We start from the raw sequence: 11193 nt of genomic DNA on the forward strand, positions 1-11193 counted from the left end.
CTACGGTAACACTCAGGCGTCCTTCCGCTGTCTGAACGCAGTTCTTATAGAGCACCCCGGTGCTGCAGAAACAACCTGCTGGTGTGCGAGCACCAATCAGTCAACCAGGAACACCTGTGGAGAAGGCAGAGGCAGCAGAGTCCTGACAGGTTGCAACACAGATCTCTGTATTTTGGCCATTTGGACTTCCATTGCTAGCTTTTATGAGGAGCCATGTTATTGTGTTTGGTCATTAATCAATCCGATCATGTGGTATGTTGAAGGGAATTAGCTCAAATGGTAGAGCACTCCCTTTGTGTGTGTGAGATGGGCTTTACGCCTGCATTTCCCAAGTAGCTTATAGTTGCTATGTTCCAGAATGCTTTTCAAAGCCCTGATGTGATGAACTGAAGGTAGAAGATAGCAAAATGCAGAAACACTTTGTAAGATGCAAAGTGAATGCTTGAAAATGTCCTTGACATCCCATGGTACTTACTTGGTCAAAGGACCTTTAATTTAAACCCAAAGTAAATACAGATCTGCTAATCTTTGAATTTTTTATTTTGATTACAAGTTATTGTAAGACTTGATTGTGCATTTTTCACTGATTGTCAAGCATGACATGCACTATAGAGCAGCTACTTAAATACATTGTGAAGCATTAGCAGTACAACATTTTACTACCTACCTGGAGTAGCTAAGGTATTGTATCACATTTTGAACAACGGTCTTTGAAAGTTTTGCAGTATCTGAGATTATCAAAATGTGAGATGGAAAGGATAGGCACCTTCGGTAGTGTGGCCGAGTGGTCTATGGCGCTGGATTTAGGCTCCAGTCTCGAGAGAGGCGTGGGTTCAAATCCCACCACTGCCAAATTGTGTTTTTGCCTAACTTTGTTGTTGCATCTCAAGAAATGCTTTATAAAAACTTGCCTTATAATTTCAGACGCTTCAAGAGCACTACTCTCACATTTTGCCAAATCTTGTCTTTTCGATTGTCCTCTCCCTTTTGCCTTTCAAGTTGCTGAAGGAACTGAAGGCTTAACATCTCCCATCTGTACAACTCTAAAAGACTTGCTTGACATTAAAAAAACAAGGACATTGATGGGGAGCCAGAATAATTCAATAGTAAGTTGGTTTGAAAAGCAATGTTGCTACTCTATAACTTTTCTGATAGCATGGTTGCAACACAGATCTCTGTATTTTGGCCATTTGGACTTCCATTGCTAGCTTTTATGAGGAGCCATGTTATTGTGTTTGGTCATTAATCAATCTGATCATGTGGTATGTTGAAGGGAATTAGCTCAAATGGTAGAGCACTCCCTTTGTGTGTGTGAGATGGGCTTGACGCCTGCATTTCCCAAGTAGCTTATGGTTGCTATGTTCCAGAATGCTTTTCAAAGCCCTGATAGCAAAGATAGCAAAGAAGATAGCAAAATGCAGAAACACTTTGTAAGATGCAAAGTGAATGCTTGAAAATGTCCTTGACATCCCATGGTACTTACTTGGTCAAAGGACCTTTAATTTAAACCCAAAGTAAATACAGATCTGCTAATCTTTGAATTTTTTATTTTGATTACAAGTTATTGTAAGACTTGATTGTGCATTTTTCACTGATTGTCAAGCATGACATGCACTATAGAGCAGCTACTTAAATACATTGTGAAGCATCGGCAGTACAACATTTTACTACTTACCTGGAGTAGCTAAGGTATTGTATCACATTTTGAACAACGGTCTTTGAAAGTTTTGTAGTATCTGAGATTACCAAAATGTGAGATGGAAAAGATGGGCACCTTCGGTAGTGTGGCCGAGTGGTCTATGGCACTGGATTTAGGCTCCAGTCTCGAGAGAGGTGTGGGTTCAAATTCCACCACTGCCAAATTGTGTTCTTGCCTAACTTTGTTGTTGCGTCTCAAGAAATGCTTTATAAAAACTTGCCTTATAATTTCAGACGCTTCAACAGCACTACCCTCACATTTTGCCAAATCTTGTCTTTTCGATTGTCCTCTCCCTTTTGCCTTTCAAGTTGCTCAAGGAACTGAAGGCTTAACATCTCCCATCTTTACAACTCTAAAAGACTTGCTTGACATTAAAAAAACAAGGACATTGATGGGGAGCCAGAATAATTCAATAGTAAGTTGGTTTGAAAAGCAATGTTGCTACTCTATAACTTTTCTGATAGCATGGTTGCAACACAGATCTCTGTATTTTGGCCATTTGGACTTCCATTGCTAGCTTTTATGAGGAGCCATGTTATTGTGTTTGGTCATTAATCAATCCGATCATGTGGTATGTTGAAGGGAATTAGCTCAAATGGTAGAGCACTCCCTTTGTGTGTGTGAGATGGGCTTTACGCCTGCATTTCCCAAGTAGCTTATAGTTGCTATGTTCCAGAATGCTTTTCAAAGCCCTGATGTGATGAACTGAAGGTAGAAGATAGCAAAATGCAGAAACACTTTGTAAGATGCAAAGTGAATGCTTGAAAATGTCCTTGACATCCCATGGTACTTACTTGGTCAAAGGACCTTTAATTTAAACCCAAAGTAAATACAGATCTGCTAATCTTTGAATTTTTTATTTTGATTACAAGTTATTGTAAGACTTGATTGTGCATTTTTCACTGATTGTCAAGCATGACATGCACTATAGAGCAGCTACTTAAATACATTGTGTAGAATCGGCAGTACAACATTTTACTACTTACCTGGAGTAGCTAAGGTATTGTATCACATTTTGGACGACGGTCTTTGAAAGTTTTGCAGTATCTGAGATTATCAAAATGTGAGATGGAAAAGACAGGCACCTTCGGTAGTGTGGCCGAGTGGTCTATGGCGCTGGATTTAGGCTCCAGTCTCGAGAGAGGCGTGGGTTCAAATCCCACCTCTGCCAAATTGTGTTTTTGCCTAACTATGTTGTTGCGTCTCAAGAAATGCTTTATAAAAACTTGCCTTATAATTTCAGACGCTTCAACAGCCCTACCCTCACATTTTGCCAAATCTTGTCTTTTCGATTGTCCTCTCCCTTTTGCCTTTCAAGTTGCTGAAGGAACTGAAGGCTTAACATCTCCCATCTGTACAAATCTAAAAGACTTGCTTGACATTAAAAAAAACAAGGACATTGATGGGGAGCCAGAATAATTCAATAGTAAGTTGGTTTGAAAAGCAATGTTGCTACTCTATAACTTTTCTGATGGCATGGTTGCAACACAGATCTCTGTATTTTGGCCATTTGGACTTCCATTGCTAGCTTTTATGAGGAGCCATGTTATTGTGTTTGGTCATTAATCAATCTGATCATATGGTATGTTGAAGGGAATTAGCTCAAATGGTAGAGCACTCCCTTTGTGTGTGTGAGAGGGGCTTGACGCCTGCATCTCCCAAGTAGCTTATAGTTGCTATGTTCCAGAATGCTTTTCAAAGCCCTGATGTGATGAACTGAAGGTAGAAGATAGCAAAATGCAGAAACACTTTGTAAGATGCAAAGTGAATGCTTGAAAATGTCCTTGACATCCCATGGTACTTACTTGATCAAAGGACCTTTAATTTAAACCCAAAGTAAATACAGATCTGCTAATCTTTGAATTTTTTATTTTGATTACAAGTTATTGTAAGACTTGATTGTGCATTTTTCACTGATTGTCAAGCATGACATGCACTATAGAGCAGCTACTTAAATACATTGTGAAGCATCGGCAGTACAACATTTTACTACTTACCTGGAGTAGCTAAGGTATTGTATCACATTTTGAACAACGGTCCTTGAAAGTTTTGCTGTATGTGAGATTATGAAAATGTGAGATGGAAAAGATAGGCACATTCGGTAGTGTGGTCGAGTGGTCTATGGTGCTGGATTTAGGCTCCAGTCTCGAGAGAGGCGTGGGTTTAAATCCCACCACTGCCAAATTGTGTTTTTGCCTAACTTTGTTGTTGCGTCTCAAGAAATGCTTTATAAAAACTTGCCTTATAATTTCAGACGCTTCAAGAGCACTACCCTCCCATTTTGCCAAATCTTGTCTTTTTGATTGTCCTCTCTCTTTTGCCTTTCAAGTTGCTGAAGGAACTGAAGGCTTAACATCTCCCATCTGTACAACTCTAAAAGACTTGCTTGACATTAAAAAAAACAAGGACATTGATAGGGAGCCAGAATAATTCAATAGTAAGTTGGTTTGAAAAGCAATGTTTCTACTCTGTTACTTTTCTGATAGCATGGTTGCAAAACAGATCTCTGTATTTTGGCCATTTGGACTTCCATTGCTAGCTTTTATGAGGAGCCATATTATTGTGTTTGGTCATTAATCAGTCTGATCATGTGGTATGTTGAAGGGAATTAGCTCAAATGGTAGAGCACTCCCTTTGTGTGTGAGAGATGGGCTTGACGCCTGCATTTCCCAAGTAGCTTATAGTTGCTATGTTCCAGAATGCTTTTCAAAGCCCTGATGTGATGAACTGAAGGTAGAAGATAGCAAAATGCAGAAACACCTTGTAAGATGCAAAGTGAATGCTTGAAAATCTCATTGACATCCTATGGTACTTACTTGGTCAAAGGACCTTTAATTTAAACCCAAAGTAAATACAGATCTGCTAATCTTTGAATTTTCTATTTTGATTACAAGTTATTGTAAGACTTGATTGTTAATTTTTCACTGATTGTCAAGCACGACATGCACTATAGAGCAGCTACTTAAATACATTGTGAAGCATCGGCAGTACAACATTTTACTACTTAGTAGTTAAGGTACTCCAGGTAAGTAGTAAAATGAATCTGATCATGTGGTATGTTGAAGGGAATTAGCTCAAATGGTAGAGCACTCCCTTTGTGTGTGAGAGGTGGGCTTGACGCCTGCATTTCCCATGGCTCTGGGTTTTGGCTGCAGCCTCAAAAGAGGCGTGGGTTCAAATCCCACCTCATGAGCCTCAGTGATGACTCCTGCTATAACACAGTGCATGAATGACAGACAGTGCCACTCCACCCTTTCTGTACCTTCTCATGTGACCTGCTGCCATGAGCGACAGTCCATGCCCCTCTGCAGCACTGACACCAGAACCTGGCTGTGCTCATTTCCCGCCTTTATACACCAGCCAGAAGTGTTGGCACCTCCACCAGCCAGGTTTTTGGTAACCTTAAAATAGACCAAATAAGGCTCAAAATAAAAACACTAAGAATAGGTCAAACTTGACGTATTTTTTTAACCTTTTTTCCTGTGTTTTGGATCGATTTCCTTTGACACATGAAAGTGTATCACATTTGCTCCTGCAGATTTGGATGTGTGCGACTTAAACAATTTTACTTTTTTTACAGTGTTAACCCAAACATAATTGAGGATGTACATGTTAAATCTGTTCATAAAAGTTGTATTTCAGAAAAATAATTGTTACCTATGCTCACACTCAACGATTGTTTCATAATTGTAATGACAGGCGAAACAATCAGTTAATCAGATTCATTAAGCCTTCTTTTAACAGTAATCTAAAAACTTTCCTTTATAATAAAGCTTATAGTTAGAGGGGCTCAGGTTGTCCTATTTAGGTATGGTTATGCTGCTAAAGGGCTTAGACTTCTGGAGGACATAGGGACTCCTATTTCATCATACTGCTTCATTCTATCTCTATTCTCCCACTCTGCAGAATCTGTTAGTTCAATCTCTAACGTTCTGCTCTCTCTGCTTTTTCTCATAGTAGCTTTGCTTCGTATGTTCCTGTTTGGCTGTGACTCCATCCAGGAGAGAAATATCAGCTGTGCTGCTGCCATCAACCCCTTTGTTTATAGATGTTGGAGATCGGCCTGTTTTTTATTTTAGTCCAGTTTCGCTGACTATGACTGGCTGGATGTTCTCCCTTCATCCTCTGACATGGGAGCTGGCTCGGGGCTTGTTTGCCTGGCTGTGTGTTCCTGGACTTTGCCGCCTTTTACAGTTGCATTTTGTATCTCTATTTCTGTTTCCTTGAACCCCAGTCGGCCTTGGCAGATGGCCCCTCACAATAAGCCTTCTTCTGCCGGAGGTTTTTTCCAGTTAAAATTTAGTTTTCCTCTTCACTGTCGCTACAAGCATGCTTAGTGTGAGGGATTGCCTTTGAGTCAAAGAGTCAATGCAATCAGCTGGTTTTTCTTAGATAGAAAACTTTGAATCAATTTGACTGTAGTGAACTGTAAAGTGCCTTGGGATGGCACATGTTGTGATTTGGCGCTATATAAATTAACTGAATTGAATAATATGATGGTCCTGCGCTACTTCATCAGGCTTTCGAAGCACATCCTTATGGGTTACGAGAAGCTTCTCATTACAAGGTTTATGGATACTCTCTGAGGATTACTGTAAAGGTGGAATATGGCTGAACAGGCTTGTGACTAGCTGAACAGTCTGATGATGGCTTAACAGGCTGGTGACAGTTAAAACAGACTGAAAACAGGGAAAGACAGCTCTTGCAAAAAAGCAGAAGTGATCACCTTCATGAAGGTTAGGGGACAATCTGGAGGAGACTGACTTATAGATGCAAGTATTAATAGGCAGAGTGGCAGCTCAGATGAATTAGAGTGATTGGGAGAGAGACAGGTATATCTGTTCACTATGATTAACAGGAGTGGAGCAAGGGAGTGAGTGGGAATCAGCCAGTCAGTTAAAAAACAACCAAACTGCCACACTGTTTAAAATGATGACTAAACCTTAATATACTGAAGGTGCAGTATAATCTATCAATTTACAAAACTATCCCCAATATCATTGGGATATCTGACAAGACAGTAAGCTGTCTTGTAAGTAAGCTGTCTGAGGCACTCAAGTGCAATTTAGAATGGTCTAAAATTGTTGAACAGATTCATTTAGTCCAAATCAGAGGCATGACCTTGACTGGATTTCTATGCTTTAAAGTCTGCTGTGCAGAGGAGTTAATGCAATTCTGCAAGGAACAGTGCTCCAAATTCCCTCCACAGTAATGCAACAAGGCTTTCTCACATTTACTACCAAAATAAAGTTAGTTTTGCCATGATTGACCACAATCGGTAGGCTAACAATTGACCTTAAAAGGAAAAATCCTGTTTTGATTTTGTTCAGATCAGATCAGAATAAAAATCAAAAAAAGGTTGAGAAGTAAGATTCATTTGAGGAGAACTGGAACACAGCTCTCAAGAACAGATCAGGGGAAAGGGAATAACTTAGCAGCTAATTTTCAGGAACCATCATAAAAAGCATAGGTTGTGGATTAGAGTGTAATTTCAGGGACGCTGTGTCCTCGGAGAAGAGAGAGCTATGTGGATGGAGGGGTTTATTAAAATTCAGGTGGAAGACATATTTCTATCTGACATTCCAATATTTTTCTTCACAGAAAGTCATTTATAATCATTCTTCTTCTGCAACTAGATTATCTGCAAAGAACTACTTGAATATTACAATTCTGTGTCATTTGAGTTGAGTTGAGTTAAATATTCTTGTCTAAGTGAGAACCAAGTCTGATCAAACAGCGTCAAACAGGAATTAGCCTCTTTCAAGTTAAGTCTAATAGACTGTTTCTGTTTGCAACTGTGTGCAATAACATAATTGCAGCTCCTGAGAGTTAGTGCAGGGGGATAAAATGAAAAGGATGGATGTAAGGAAGCCTGGATGCATTTAATCCAGAGGCACTGGGGTTACAGAGGGCTTAAAAAGAGCAGACTTTGAGTACTTTCACACTGCAGCTCAGACTGTCCCTGACAAGGCATCTCACTGCCTTGGTGTGCAGTTCATCTATTTTTTCCCTCAGTGCATTTATATGGATGTCAAATGGATGCAGAAAGCTTTGAATCCATAGTAAAAAAAATGAATAAACTGATAGATAGCTCCTCCAGCTATCTACAATAAAGACTTCACCACAGGTATCATTTTGGACAGGCTTTTAGTTTCCATTAAAGCAACCTCTGCTTCACTTAATTAACAAAAGTATTTACAAAAGAGCAGCATATGATTACACCTGGTTAAGAAAAAAAATGCAAACACTTGCTGCCATTAATAAAGTGCTGGTCTGGGTATCTGGACAAAACTTTCAGAACTTGTGATCACATGTTCCTCACATGTGCACCACATAATCATACTTTTCTCCTTGTGAGTATGATTTTTACTGTGTGTAACATCCTTTTTTAATTTTTTAAAATCCAAGTATTTGTCTGTATATTTTATTGTTACACAATTTTATGTTTTATTGTAGACATATTTGAGAGTATGTCATTGAAGAGGCATTACAGCATTAGTTTAATAATGATATTGCAGCCTGTGGCCAAATCACTGAACTGCAACTCTGTGCTGTTTTTTCTTATAACTTGCTCTTGTACTTAGCAAGGTTTGTTTTTTTTACTTTACCTGTAGCTGCTTTAAAACTAAAGTCTGGTCAGCAAGGAATGATCAATGGATGATTATCTATTCCTAATACTGATATGTTCTCTGTGATTTAATGAAATTTAGCGTTAATCAATAAAAACCCGAAAACAATAATTTTCATCGCAATCACTGAGTCCAGGAGCGGCCATTTATGCCTAAATACACTATATTGCCAAAAGTATTTGCTCACCCATCCAAATTATTGGAATCAGGTGTTCCAATCACTTCCATGGCCACAGGTGTATAAATTCAAGCACCTAGGCATGCAGACTGTTTTTACAAACATTTGTGAAAGAATGGGTCGCTCTCAGGAGCTCAGTGAATTCCAGCGTGGAACTGTGATAGGATGCCACCTGTGCAACAAATCCAGTCGTGAAATTTCCTCGCTCCTAAATATTCCACAGTCAACTGTCAGCTGTATTATAAGAAAATGGAAGTGTTTGGGAACGACAGCAACTCAGCCACGAAGAGGTAGGCCACGTAAACTGACGGAGCGGGGTCAGCGGATGCTGACGCGCATAGTGCGAAGAGGTCGCCAACTTTCTGCAGAGTCAATCACTACAGACCTCCAAACTTCATGTGGCCTTCAGATTAGCTCAAGAACAGTGCGCAGAGAGCTTCATGGAATGGGTTTCCATGGTCGAGCAGCTGCATCCAAGCCATACATCACCAAGTGCAATGCAAAGCGTCGGATGCGGTGGTGTAAAGCACGCCGCCACTGGACTCTAGAGCAGTGGAGACGCGTTCTCTGGAGTGACGAATCGCGCTTCTCCATCTGGCAATCTGATGGACGGGTCTGGGTTTGGCGGTTGCCAGGAGAACGGTACTTGTCTGACTGCATTGTGCCAAGTGTAAAGTTTGGTGGAGGGGGGATTATGGTGTGAGGTTGTTTTTCAGGAGCTGGGCTTGGCCCCTTAGTTCCAGTGAAAGGAACTCTGAATGCTTCAGCATACCAAGACATTTTGGACAATTCCATGCTCCCAACTTTGTGGGAACAGTTTGGAGCTGGCCCCTTCCTCTTCCAACATGACTGTGCACCAGTGCACAAAGCAAGGTCCATAAAGACATGGATGACAGAGTCTGGTGTGGATGAACTTGACTGGCCTGCACAGAGTCCTGACCTCAACCCGATAGAACACCTTTGGGATGAATTAGAGCGGAGACTGAGAGCCAGGCCTTCTCGTCCAACATCAGTGTGCGACCTCACAAATGCGCTTCTGGAAGAATGGTCAAAAATTCCCATAAACACACTCCTAAACCTTGTGGACAGCCTTCCCAGAAGAGTTGAAGCTGTTCTAGCTGCAAAGGGTGGACCGACGTCATATTGAACCCTATGGATTAGGAACGGGATGTCACTTAAGCTCATATGTGAGTCAAGGCAGGTGAGCAAATACTTTTGGCAATATAGTGTATAATAACCTCTCCCTCCTGCCATCTTCCAGCAGTGACGTCCCGGTGCGGTAAGCCTAGTGCCATTCTCCCCACTTTACAAGCAAAATCAATGGGAACTACTAGACACATCTGCAATCAACAACAATTATTGAAGATTTCCAGAGGACTTCACCATTGAAATTCACCAGAGCTATAGTTCAACTGACAATGCCCACGTGTATGGCAGCTGGATGTTGGAATACATCGGGCAAAAGTGAAAAAAAATAATAATTTCACCTTTCTGATTCCTGATCCTCCACGGACGGGTACGTCGTTGGATTTCCAACTTGAAGAGGGAGGATTTACCATTGAACTTCTGGCCAGAGAAAAAACAGGTAATATGTAGCCAACATTTGGAAGAAGAATGTTTTCAAGATGACTTGGATAATAGCGCGTTGAATTTGAAATTCAAGGTGTTTTTAGGGTAGATATTTTACAATATGAGAATTTATTTTAAACATTCATTTTAATCAAAAATGAACCAAATAACATGAAGAATAACATATTTGAAGTGATTATTAAAAAAGGGCAGAATAAAGGTTAAATTACATTAAGTTTACAAGTTTACAATTTGGTATCTTTCTGGCATAACTGAGAGAGAGAGGAAGAGAGGGAGAGGAGATTATCTTCTGGCTGTATGGGGAGTTATACATTAGTCTGCTTGAGTCGTTTAAATTCAATAGAAATCGACACTGATGTTCTATGGTTAGAGCATCAGATTGATTTAGTCTGCAAAACTGAGGAAGAAGAAAACATTTAAAGTGGCACTGGCTCATTAGAAGTAGTACTATAAGCCTGCAGATAAAGTTACGGTTGCCTATAAAATCTTATTAGTGCATTTGATTGTATCCCATAACATTGTCCTTTCTCTCTAGAGGCTCATTATGTGTGCTTAGTGTGCAATTAGCATTCACAGAACTGACTGGGGCTTAACAAGAGCAGACCAGAGTGACAGGCGAACTCGCTACAGCTGGGGATCCATGTGCTGCTATGGAACAGGCCCTGTTAACGGTGGCATCGTTAAAGGACATGCTGTAGAGCAGAGCTCAGGTCACAGCCACACATTTTTAGAAAGGATGGCAGGGTAGATTTTTGAGCATTAGGAAGAATAAATAGATTGTTTAGTCTTTTTTTCCAGTGAATAAATTCAATTTTCAACATTGAGAAGTCTGTAGAGTCTGAGATGTAGATTTTAGACTTGATGCAGTTTGAGCAGAGGACAGTCTGACTTTGAGAGGCCTTCTCTATGAACATCTGGTTTTGGAAAGAGGGTTTGACAGTCAGTTATTTGTGCATTTCTGTGTTTAGAAATGAAAATATCGACGGCAGAAATAAAATTCAACCCATCTTTACATTACAGTGACTAGATGTCCCCAATTTCCAGAGACAGTCCCCATTTTGGACCACCTGTCCCCAGTTAAAGCTGTCCCCGGAAAT

General features: G+C 40.3%; 2 non-coding genes across 2 annotated transcripts; both read left to right on the plus strand.

Annotated features, from left to right (window-relative positions):
* The first annotated feature begins 770 nt into the window (after positions 1 to 770).
* Positions 771 to 852, plus strand: trnal-uag. The gene has a single exon. It is a non-coding gene; the product is annotated as a tRNA-Leu (tRNA).
* Positions 853 to 2788: 1936 nt separating this feature from the next.
* Positions 2789 to 2870, plus strand: trnal-uag. The gene has a single exon. It is a non-coding gene; the product is annotated as a tRNA-Leu (tRNA).
* Positions 2871 to 11193: the final 8323 nt, after the last annotated feature.

This window comes from Cyprinodon tularosa, unplaced genomic scaffold, assembly GCF_016077235.1.
Source record: "Cyprinodon tularosa strain WSP-4 unplaced genomic scaffold, ASM1607723v1 ctg468, whole genome shotgun sequence".
In the NCBI taxonomy this organism is placed as follows: Eukaryota; Metazoa; Chordata; class Actinopteri; order Cyprinodontiformes; family Cyprinodontidae; genus Cyprinodon; species Cyprinodon tularosa.